This window comes from Corvus brachyrhynchos, unplaced genomic scaffold (assembly GCF_000691975.1).
Source record: "Corvus brachyrhynchos isolate BGI_N302 unplaced genomic scaffold, ASM69197v1 scaffold115, whole genome shotgun sequence".
NCBI lineage: Eukaryota > Metazoa > Chordata > Aves > Passeriformes > Corvidae > Corvus > Corvus brachyrhynchos.
Window position 1 is genome coordinate 19,756,159 of NW_008239553.1, and position 11,280 is coordinate 19,767,438.

Sequence of the window (11,280 nt, forward strand, 5' to 3'; positions counted from 1 at the left end):
ACTGGATGCCAGGTAACTTACCTGGATAGCCAACAGAGGCTCCAGGCTCAACAGGGATGCAGCTGTTTTTGGACGACGAATCACTGGTGACTTCAGGGTGATCTTATGATATACCTGTTTGTATTAGTGTGGAGACACTCTATTGTCTGTAATTGTTTGGTGCATTCAGTTTTCTCCTGAAGGTAGAGAAAGACACTCAGAAACCACTGAAGTAGGTTTGGGAGCTTTCAGAACACAGATAGAGTCAAATTGCTATTGGGAATTTACCTCAGTGTGAGTGTGGTGGTTTAAGAAGAATCTTCTGTTATTTAGGACTGAATCATCTGTAACTGCTGTCTTATAGGTACAGGTGCTGGGGAGAAGTTTGGTTCATTATGAAGAGTTTGAGATAACTTCAGCTCTGTCCTGTTAATTACTTACTGTATTGATCTTATGGCTCCTTGAAGTGCCTCCATTATTAAACAGAAAACTATTACATTTGAAATTATGGCTACTAATATTCCCTTAAATATGGTAAATACAAAGGGATGAGAGAGAATGCTCACTGCTTTTTACATTCATAGGGGTATGCCTTTCACAATGTTTTAAGGTCTAGCTGTTCTGTTACATAATATACTTAGTCTCTGGGCTATTCATGTTTTATGTATCTTCTGTGAGGAAGTACAGGATATTCCAGAAAGATACAGTATACCAAAATCACCATGCTCTATTCTAAATATTTAATTTTTTAAATAATACATTGCTACTAATTTCCACCTAAATCAAATTCCAGTCTATCTACTGTTAACACATCATTGCCTTAAAATGTGTACATGCTAGAGATGAGTCACAGGAAGACAAATGAGCAAGGGTCTTGAGAGGATTAACCTGAGAGGAAAGATCAAATCCACTTATATAAGATTATTGCATAACTTCTCAAAGTCTCTTTATATCTTTTTCATCTTGTGTGTCTTTATATATTTTGACAGCAACTACTTTTCTTTCCTTCATCCTTTCCAGTATCTTATGATCAGGAATGAACCATTAAATCATGTTGACTCTCAAATCACAGTTGTCATCATTAGGCATCAGAGTGAATATAATTTGTGGTAAATATGGTCAGGAAACTGTCTCTCAGAGGCTTGTTTCAGACTGTCTGTCTGCTTATGCAGGTTTTCTTTATTTATTTTGAAAGTAACCAAAAAGGCAAAAACCCTATTTTCTTGCCTTTGCTTCAGGATTTGGAGAAGAGATGATAAACCTCACAAACAGCTGAGACATCCTTCGTGTATCAAACTGGAGTTGTATCTGAATTTTCCTAAATTGTTAGTAATGACTTATTTTGATCACTGAGTCACGTTCAGGTCAAGTAAGGTTTTCCCAAGCGAGAGCCAAATTTGCTTCTGGTTTCCTTTGGCCAGTGTTTGGAGTCTTTCCAGGCTGACACTGGAGAACTACCAAGCAGACAGATTTTTGGTAGTAGACAGTGTAGACGTTCAAGTCACAGTAACTTAATATTACTAAGTCCTTTTTCTCTGCTGATGCCAGCATGTGACTACAAGAATGTTTCCTCAGTGAGCTAAGTAAGACCAAAGACACACAGGGTAATTTAAAATCATCTGCTGCACCAGTAGGTGCAAGAGAACTATAGCACCTAACCTAAAAACATCTCAAGTAAGTCCAAACTAGGGTCATGTATTGTAGTGCAAATCTCTTACAGCTTTGTAGAGGTAGAGAAAACCAGGAAAAAAATATAATGAATGCGTTAAAACCAGCAAAGCTTCTGCAATTAAAAATAAAGAACACAAAAGGAAACAAGACCTGAGATTGTTTTTTAATTTTGTTTTGTAAATATATCAAAATCTGGGGATAAAAAATGATCAGAATTAGGGCCTAAAGAGGGTGTAAAGGAAGGCCCCCTAGAGACCGCTAAAAAAAGAAGCTATCTAAAATGGAAAGTTGATGAATTAGGAAGCAAATGAAAAGCAGTTAATGGAGGAACTAATAGTGACAGGATTTCTTTGGAGACTGCAGGTGAACAGGAACCGAGTGCATAACAGGAGGCTAAATGAGGGAACTAGAGGAATAATAATGGAGTAAAGAGAAGAGGTGGTGAATCTTAATCTCTCCTCACTGTTGCCATATTTAGCAAAGAGTGGCAATCACCATTTCCCTACTTTTAAATTCAGAAATATTAACTGCAAAACAAGTTCATGGGTCAAAGAATTACAATATCTCTTGTGAGGTGACAGACTTAACCTCTTCTAACCAATTAGCCTTGAAAAATAGGAAATGCTGAATTAAACTTTCTGATTTTGAGGGGGGATGGTGGTCATTATATCTTAAGTCATGTCAGTGATGCAGCAGAGGTCAGTATATTTAGCACTTGCCCACAAGCAAACAGCATCTGTTCTATTTTAGTAAAAAGTGATTTTTTCCTTCCTTTTCGAAAACTTTCAGACATGGTGATATATTGCCCTCTTGAGGCTTTAACTGGTTACTGCAGTTGTTTTACAGCTATTTTATTTCCTTCTGAAATGAATGAGCTCCGCGCAACTTGACAAACGTGGTTGTTAGAAATTCGGAGAATAAATAAATCATAAGCTAGAAAATTTCCCCCTTGTTAGTAGCATTTTGGCTCTAATGTAGTCTCCAATAACTTTTTTGCTATGTATTTTAGCTCAACAAATTTAATTTTGAAATAGAGAACTAGAGTTATATTATTTAAATAAACAGTGTGTGCCCTTTGTGACCATCAGGTCAAGAATATAGTGGCTTTCTTTCTTTTTCTATCACTTACTGGCTAACTTACTGAAAATTTTATGTAAAAATAATGAGCATAACTTTTATTCAAAAGGCACTGAAAATCCCATGGAGTTAATTTTGTGCTATGGTTTAAGGGTATAAAATGTGGCTAATTTCATTCTTTTATGTGATTTATTCTTTGTTTGGGAAAATGTAGCATTTTGGAACTTCACAAAGCATTGTTTAATTGACATCATTCCACTCAGACTTCAGGCTACGGGAGCAACCATGGTATGTGTATATCATGTGTACCTTTCGAGGAATTAAATGCTTGGGGAATGAGGTTCATTTCTAGCAACTATGGGATCAAAGAGTAAAGAAATGTTGGGACCAGTTAGAGGAGGTGCCAGCATGGCTCAAACTGAGTGTTCTCCAGTGCCCAGCACATGGCACAAGGTAGCAGCTGACCATCAGCTGGAAATAGCAGCTGCACAAGGGCGTCCTACCCCAGTCCACCCTCTGAAGCTCAAACACTCAGGGTATGCAAACCAAGGAATGATGGTCACCCATAACTGCTTATTTTTCAGAGCAGAATAAAGCTTTATATTAAGCCGTTACAAAGGCCATAATATGGAAAAAATTGTAAATGGAGATTAGTTTGTCTTTTGGATGCAGTTCATCTCATAATCAATACATACATTAGCTGTAAAAAAAATCTGAAAATAAATTATGTTGTCAACACAACATTTAAAATAATTACATGAAGAGGAAATGCAGTACTTCCAAATACCCTTACATCACTGTAAGTTGCTTCAACATCCACAGTTATATTGGCAGCACTTTTAGACAAAGCGCATCGGACTAATTCCCAAATTTGCTGAAAATTAAGATCCCAATTAGAGACTTCCATTATCCTTAGAGTTTGGTTTAAAGTTGCTGAATAACAAACATTTCAAATTGAAAGAAAGAGAACAGTGCTCATCAGGAGACTTGATTTTAGGTTTACCTGTAGAATAAGTAATAAATTTTTACTTATGAACAAGAGGTCCTGAACTAACTTCTACATTTTCTATTCCAGTTTAGAGTGCGCAAAAAAAAAAAAAAAAAAAGGAATTTGGGACTGTGAAGTTGATGTGAATTTACTGCAGCTTTGTGCCACTATCCTTTATACAGTACATAACAGCTCATTTTGGTGTCTGGCATTTTTACCAAAGACAGGCCCCTCTCCTGTGCTGTTCTCATGGTCCCTTCTAAATCCAGACACTCCTTCCCGCTGCTGCTGCAGAAAAGTCCCCCTTTTCTGGGAATTACTGGCATCATCTTTCTTGGCTCAGGCAGATTTATTTGCTGTTCTTGTCCTTTTCTTGATACATCCTTGGCTACAAATTTCTGGAAACATTCTTGCTCCCTGGTTTACTGAGTGAAGCAGGAATACATAACCTAAAAACATTTACGTGTCTTAGCTGAACTCTAGATATGGTAAGTCTTTGACTTAGACAGAGTCACATGAAAGTATAAGCTAAAAAGGCTTTAGTTTGGTGTATTTGAGACTGTGATACATAAGTGAAGACTTATCCTGTATTAGAAGATGTTTTGACATCTTTGTTTCCTGGCTGCTGCTTAGACCTCCTGAATTTTATATAGAAAAGAAATCACTCAGAAAAAAGTTAAGAGCAGTGAGAGTTTCTGTAAGACATGACCAATAAAAGACATTGCTCTTTGTAAATAAATATATTTTCAGAAATTATATGTCAATCCTGGTAGTATGATGAACTTTGAAGACCAGACTTGTATGATCCTTCAGAAGTTTGTACATTACTCAGATCACTCAATATCATGGTTTCTGACTGTTCCACTTTTAACTCTCAGAGCTTCTGCCTGCCTGTTTTATTGCCTAAGGCCCAAAGAATGTCACACTTTTTTGTTTAAACTAACTCTAAATACCTATCTTTCCTTTTCCTTTTATTTCCTCCTCCTCCATTTTCCTCCCTGCATATGCCTCATTTCCTTATATTCTGTTTATTCTATTTCTGTCTCATTTTCAGGGCTCTTGTTATCCTTCAACTCATGTGTTTCTCCTTTCTGCTGCTTGTACTATCCACTCCATAGTTTCAATACTGTTTCCTCAGGAGCCTTTTTCCAGTCAACCCCAACAATTCAGCCAGACTCAGAATGCTGAACGAGTTGAGTGCTAGAAATATTTTAATACAGATTCACAGTGTAGAGGTTTTCTGATAAAAGCCGTGACTGATTAGAACAGTGGAAAGCATTTGCTTCTTTAGCCGATACCTGTGTGCCTGCATAAGCCAGTGGGGGTGAAGCTTGCCTGTGGACAGGGATGGGTTTTGATCGGTGTCCCTCCCACTCATCCCGGCGGCTCAGCGGCGCTGGCAGGCGGCACTCGCTGCGTCCACCAGAGGGCTCATGCCCACTGCCCCACCTTGAAAATAGCTGGGAGTCAAAGTAGTGGGCATGATAACTCAGGAGGCAGATAAGCAGAATTACTGTCTGTCATTCAGGATGTGAATGCATATGTAAGATTTTTCCACACCAAGAAGGATGTGCTCATTTACTTACTCAGTCCCTGGGAGTTCTTTGAACCTCACACTGCTTTTTAGGTACTGCACCCATATTTTCTCAGCCTGTCCTCAATCCTCACCTTAATGAATGTAGGAAGCCTAAAACATTGTCTGGCTCTGTTCCAGAGCATTACATCTCAGGTGAGATGCATGGCCACGTCAGCATGAGGAGAGGCCAGCAGCTGTTGCCATCAGAGCAGATGGCATCTCTGGAGGTTTACAACCAGCCCATACTGCTGTTCATTTTATACCAGAGGATTCCTTAAATGGCAGAAGAATCAGAGGTTCTTGTCCTTCTGCTTCCTTCTCTCTGCCAGTCCCCCCTGCTCTTCAACCCATTCAAAGTCACAATGACACTGGCTTTTCCTCTGCTGCTGTATTGTATTCCTATGCACAGCTCTCTTGGCCTCAGGGCTACATGGTTCTCCCCAGCATTGTCTTTCCAGCCCATGGATTTTGTTTCTGTGTTTCTGGGTGTTCACTGATCCTTCAAAAGGCCAGGGGAAATGTTACCAGCGGTGTTGGAAGTTTCTCTGCTAATCTAAGAATATACATCTCAGGAACAGGGTTCAGGAAGCATTTGGCTTAGTTTTCCCGTATTTATCTTTGCTCCACAGTGAATCTGCTGGTACTTAGAAGATCCCTTTTTTAGATCTTGCAAGTTTCAAACAGCAGTAAAGGCCTTGTGATAGTACTTTAAAGGGAGAGTAGATCTTCACCTTGAGCCAAAGGTAAGACAAAGTATACAGTAAAGAAAGAATTATGTTTGTAGCATCATGGAAAAGTTTAAGTATCTACAGAGATACATTAAGGAATTATTTTTAATATTCAGGTTAGCATAACCTGCTCTTTGTCTAGAAGCAGAAACAAAGTCAATAATCCCATTGGGGCAGTGAACTTTCTATTGCACAATTGGATGCACTGTCTTCAAATATAGCCCTTTATAATGGGTTAAAAAGTAACAGTTCACATGTTTCTCTTCACTTTTCATGCTTTTAAAGCAAATTCTATCTTTATGGTTCTAACTCTTTTACCTAGAAGGCTTTAGGAAACTGAGAAATTAAAAATCTTTTTTGCTATTCCTGCTCTAGTAAGAATACAGTATGGAAAAATAGCTTGGACTCTAAACCAGGAAAAATAATGAGCCAGTCACCATCTTGCGGTTATGGAACAGAAAGTTCCATAACCATATAATTCATGGCCAATTCAATAGATGCCCATTAGGGAAAATGCATTTAATAATAATTTCTGTGTGTGATAGTTGGGCACAAAGCCTAGAGGAGGCACTCATGAAAGATTTGTATAATTCAACAGTCTTTAAAATTCTTAACTAGACAGTACATAGTAGAATTTGTTTTGTCTTTACATGGATGTCCACTAAGATAAGTATTTGATCTTTATCTTTTACCAGTTTGGAGGGAGCATTTAAGGCACACATTCTCATAAACTGGAGTTATTGAGTAAATGTGGCACTTTAGGAGAAAGCCACCAAGTTCTATTTCTGAATAGTTTGTGAATATATCCTGAACTGCATGTTAAGTATTTCCATCCTACTGATGTATTTGGTCAGTTGTATGTTTCTGTGAGGTCACTGCCTGTCACAGAATCTTGACAATATCACACAAAGAATATTTTCCATTGTGGCATCTTGATTCCTTGGGGATCCCTAACATCTGTATTGCTAATGGTTTTATTGTTGCCTCTGGCTCTACCTCAAATTAAATTGACCGTGGCAGTTTGTTGCAGCCTCATCCTCTTGAGTACCTGGATTTCTTTGACTTACCTTTGCCTATGAAGAAAGTGCACTTTTATCCTTTTGAAAATAAAGTCCATGGGCAGGAATGTGTTCCTCCTGAGACTAATATGCAAGTCCTTTTGTGGTTAGACAAAGGGTTTTCTTAATGTATTCTGTGATAGAAGTGCCCTAAGAGCCAGCCCATCCTTGTACACAGACACCTCTGTGAGCTCAGTCTTTTTGTAAATTGGGAACAAACTTTACAACACTGTCTGCTTGCAACAAAATTGGGCATTCATTTTTAAGCACACAGCCTCATAACCAATTCTTTTAAGAAGAGAACTCCCTTTGTGCAATAAAAGGGAAGGTAGAGAGAGAAAAAAGGTCTGGGGTAGTGATTTAATAAGCACTGCTGTCTGGTGCTTCCACACTGATGCTTGTGGAACAGAGTAGACCTTCCACCATCACACTTAGCTATCATGGCAGATAATTTTAGTATGTTTGCATTTAATGGTTTGGTGCATTGCTTTAATTCTGATTTTAATCTTACTTTAGGTCATTAGAAGGTCTTTGTACTTTTAGAAATGCAAGGACCAGAAGTGTCTTAAGTATAAGCCAGCATACATGTAAAATGAAAATGTAAGACTAATAAATTGAGTGGTGTTAAAACTGTATAGCTTAAAATTACAAGCCAAAAAGATGAAATAAATTTGCTACCTGTGCCACATATGCACAATAAATATGGGATTTTCTTTCCTTAAAATGGAAACCCAAAATTTGATCTAGGATGAGTACCACAATACTTTTCATAATGGTGCTAGGTGGCTGCAGTTGCTTTCTCTCTTTCATGGCATAATTTTGCAAAATTAATTTTGGTATATGCACTTCCTTAAGTACGTATATCCAAATTCCCCATCTAAAGGAATCCCATATCAAAAATCTACTAAAACCATCTAAGATGCTGCGGCTTTTAGTGTATCAACCACAATTTAAAAAAAATTGTATGTTTCTAAATTCTAGTTTTTGGTAACTCTAAATGTGCTTTCGGAGTAAAGCTCAAAACTACAGAACTGGGCTTTGGTTTACTTCCATTCTAAATGTGGTCTAATAAAAGCTGGACTTGTAAAGTGATAGCTGCAGCTGAGATAGAAACTTCCTCTTTTCCCATTCCATTCAATTAATGAAAGCTGAACTTCAAAGTCTAAATGAGATCATTTGAAGTGCTAAAATTATTGAACACCAGAACTGTTTACTTTCCTATCTGACCAAAAAAAAAAAAAAAGAGAGAACTTGTAATGTAAAAGTAAAATTAAACCACTGAAATGAAGCTAGGAAACTTTAAAAGTTCTAGTGCAAGAAGTGGTGTTAACCTAGCTGTGAGGCATTCGTGCATAGTTTTAAGTGACTCACTTAATAGCCAACACATTTTTTTCATGACTGTGATAGCAAAAGCTTTTCTGGGAGGTCTTAGTTGTGTGCTGCTCAGAAAATTGCAACCCAATGAGAAAATGTCTGAGCAACACCCCTGACAAGCATGCAAATATGCAAAGAGCCTTTCTATAGTCTCATAAGCACTTATGTTATCAGTAGCTTTCTAGTTATCAGAAGTTTTTTAGTTGGTCAACTCCGTGTTATTTTACTATTTTATTATAGGCAGCCTATAATATTTCTCCTGGGCTCTACTTTCTCTGTTTAGACCATGTGCATTGGCTGTGCAACCAAGTCCAGGAGCATAGCTATGACCAGCAGATACCAAAACCTGCTTGATTGACTTATTTGATGGCAGTAACATCATCGTTGGGTCTGTTACTGCAAACTAGGAAGTGGAAAGTTAATGGATATATATTTCTAAAAGAGGATGGATGGTCTTTGGCCAGAGATGGGGTGAGCTTCTGAAATTCAATAGGAAAGCATAGGAGGGGGACTGTGGAAGCTGGAGAAATATAGGGAGTGAGGAAATCCTGGTCCATGCCAAGAGGCGGTAATGGAGTGCGGGTAATGAGCAGTGAGGTGTGCTGAACAGCCATCATGATTAGGGAGGAATATCTAAACACAGACCATCAAACAGGAAAAAGTGATGAAGTTAGGTACAAACTGCTTGGTTGCCAAAGACTACCTATTTCTGTGTTCATTAAAAGTATTCAATTTTTATGCTGTACATTTGGGATAGACAGAACACGCACAGTCCTATCAAATGTAATGAATTGCACGTGAGATTTCTTCATCTGTCCACCTCTGTAGCCCTCACCCTCATGCTCCAGGGTTTCTTGTACTGGCAGCATGGCACTGCAGCTGCTTTCCTGCTCCATTATCCCACATACCAGAAAAAAACAGGCTGCCTAAACCAAGATCCTTTGTGCAGCTGTACTGGGTGTAGGGAGCCCGGCAGCCCTGTGCAGCAGGTGGACGATACAAGATCTGTATCTTTCATATGCCGTTATATTTAACAGAGGGTTAAGGTAGGGTAGGAGGCACAATTCCAGGCACAATTCCAGGCACATCCTTCCTCAGCCCAATGTCCATGCATGCCTTCGGCCTCTGACCTGATCCATCCCTGCCCTCTTTGCATGACTCAGCAAGTGAATTCTCATTCTTGTGATTAAAAACATTTGAGAATTCTGGTCATTAATAAAGAAGTCTCAAGATATTTTGTTAAATTCCATCAAATTTATTTTTAATATTTCAGTTAATTAATTAATTCTTTAGTTGTACAGAACAATTGAATTAAGTATATTTTAATTCTATAAGATAATTGAGAAGACACACTGAGTTAAGCTTCCCCCCCACCCCCAACTTAGAAATGTCTTTTTCATTCTTATCTATCCAGAGAAAATAGAATTAGACCACAAAAACCCCCAACTTTGTGCCAAATTTCAAATTATGCCATTTTTGTTCTAGCTTTTTTTCTGGGTTGTGTGATCAGGACTTTCTTCTTCCCCCTTGGAGAATCTGTAAAATTGTCATGAAACAAAATGGAAAGCTGAAGGTTTTAAAGGTCAACGTTTAAAAATTTCCCATGTGGGGTATGGCTTTATCATTATCTGCAAACTTTACTACAGAAGCAGCTACAGATCATCCAATAACAAACAGAAACATTTGTTTCTGTACTAAGCACTGTAAACTAAGAATAACTTTATGCAGTAGGAGCTCAACTTTTTTTGTCTAGCTTGCTAGCACAGTGCAAAACTATTATATTTGCAAAACTGAACCAGCTGGTGTAAAGGCAGAGACTGGATTATACTGGTACGTCTTTTTTACTGTTCTTTTCCCTTCTATTCTCCCTGAGGAATTAATGTACAGTAATTTTTAGCTTCGATGTAGCCAGCTATGAGTTTTCAACTTCCAAGAAGTTTTGATGGAAGATACAATATTTTAACTTCCTGTTAATTTCTACTAAAGTACAAGTCGGGTAGATTTTACAGTATTTTTATTGTAGCATGATACTCTTTAGATCAGACCCTTAAACAGGAAAAATCAGCATACCTTCACTGAAGTTTATACCTGTTGAAACTTTTTCCCATCTTGAAAATGATGAAGAAAACATATCTAGAGAAAGAAAAACATAGTCTTAATTAGAAAAAGCAGAAAGGTAAGAAGCGTCTATAAAGGGATGTTAAGTGTTTTCGTGGGTATCTTATTAAGTGAAGAGAAAAAAAATGTCCTGCGTTGGTTAGAATTTGTCATCCTATGAATTTATTTATTTCCCTGAGTATTCCTGGATTTGGATTTAGGATTGCCTATTAAGCTTTGTCCTTTGTTTTAATATAATTTATCTTGTAATCTGGTTTTAAACCATACTTTCAGCTCCGTGAGAGTCTCACAATAGATTTTCTGCATTGTAAGACAATATTTTCTGCATTATTTTTTAGAACTGGTTTTGTCTAAACCTTTTATTTAAAATGTATATCCTGGGAAACATTCGAGATGATAAGAAGAGGAACTGTTCTAATCCTGTTTGTGTCCCTGATGACACGTACATCACTAATTGTGCTCTAGTTAACTGGGCCATCTTGATAACACAGAAATGGCTCCGTGTTGGTCAGTCCGCGGAGGGGCAGTGCCCCGTCAGTCAGGTATAAGTTATGTTTTGGACTTCCTCTGTGTTGTGAGCCTTGAGGGGATTAAAGACTCGGATCTACAGGTATGACAGGGCTGCATGGACCACCGATACCGCTGCTTCTCTAAGTGTGGGAAAGCAGGAGGCGTTGTTCGTGCCTTTGGCTGCCCAGCCTGGCTGGGCCC

The 11,280-nt window shown here is 38.1% G+C and overlaps 1 protein-coding gene across 5 annotated transcripts in view; it reads left to right on the forward strand.

Annotated features, from left to right (window-relative positions):
* The window catches only part of AKAP6 (A-kinase anchoring protein 6), a 274,630-nt gene that overhangs the window by 98,927 nt on the left and 164,423 nt on the right, over positions 1 to 11,280 (forward strand). The window lies entirely within an intron of this gene.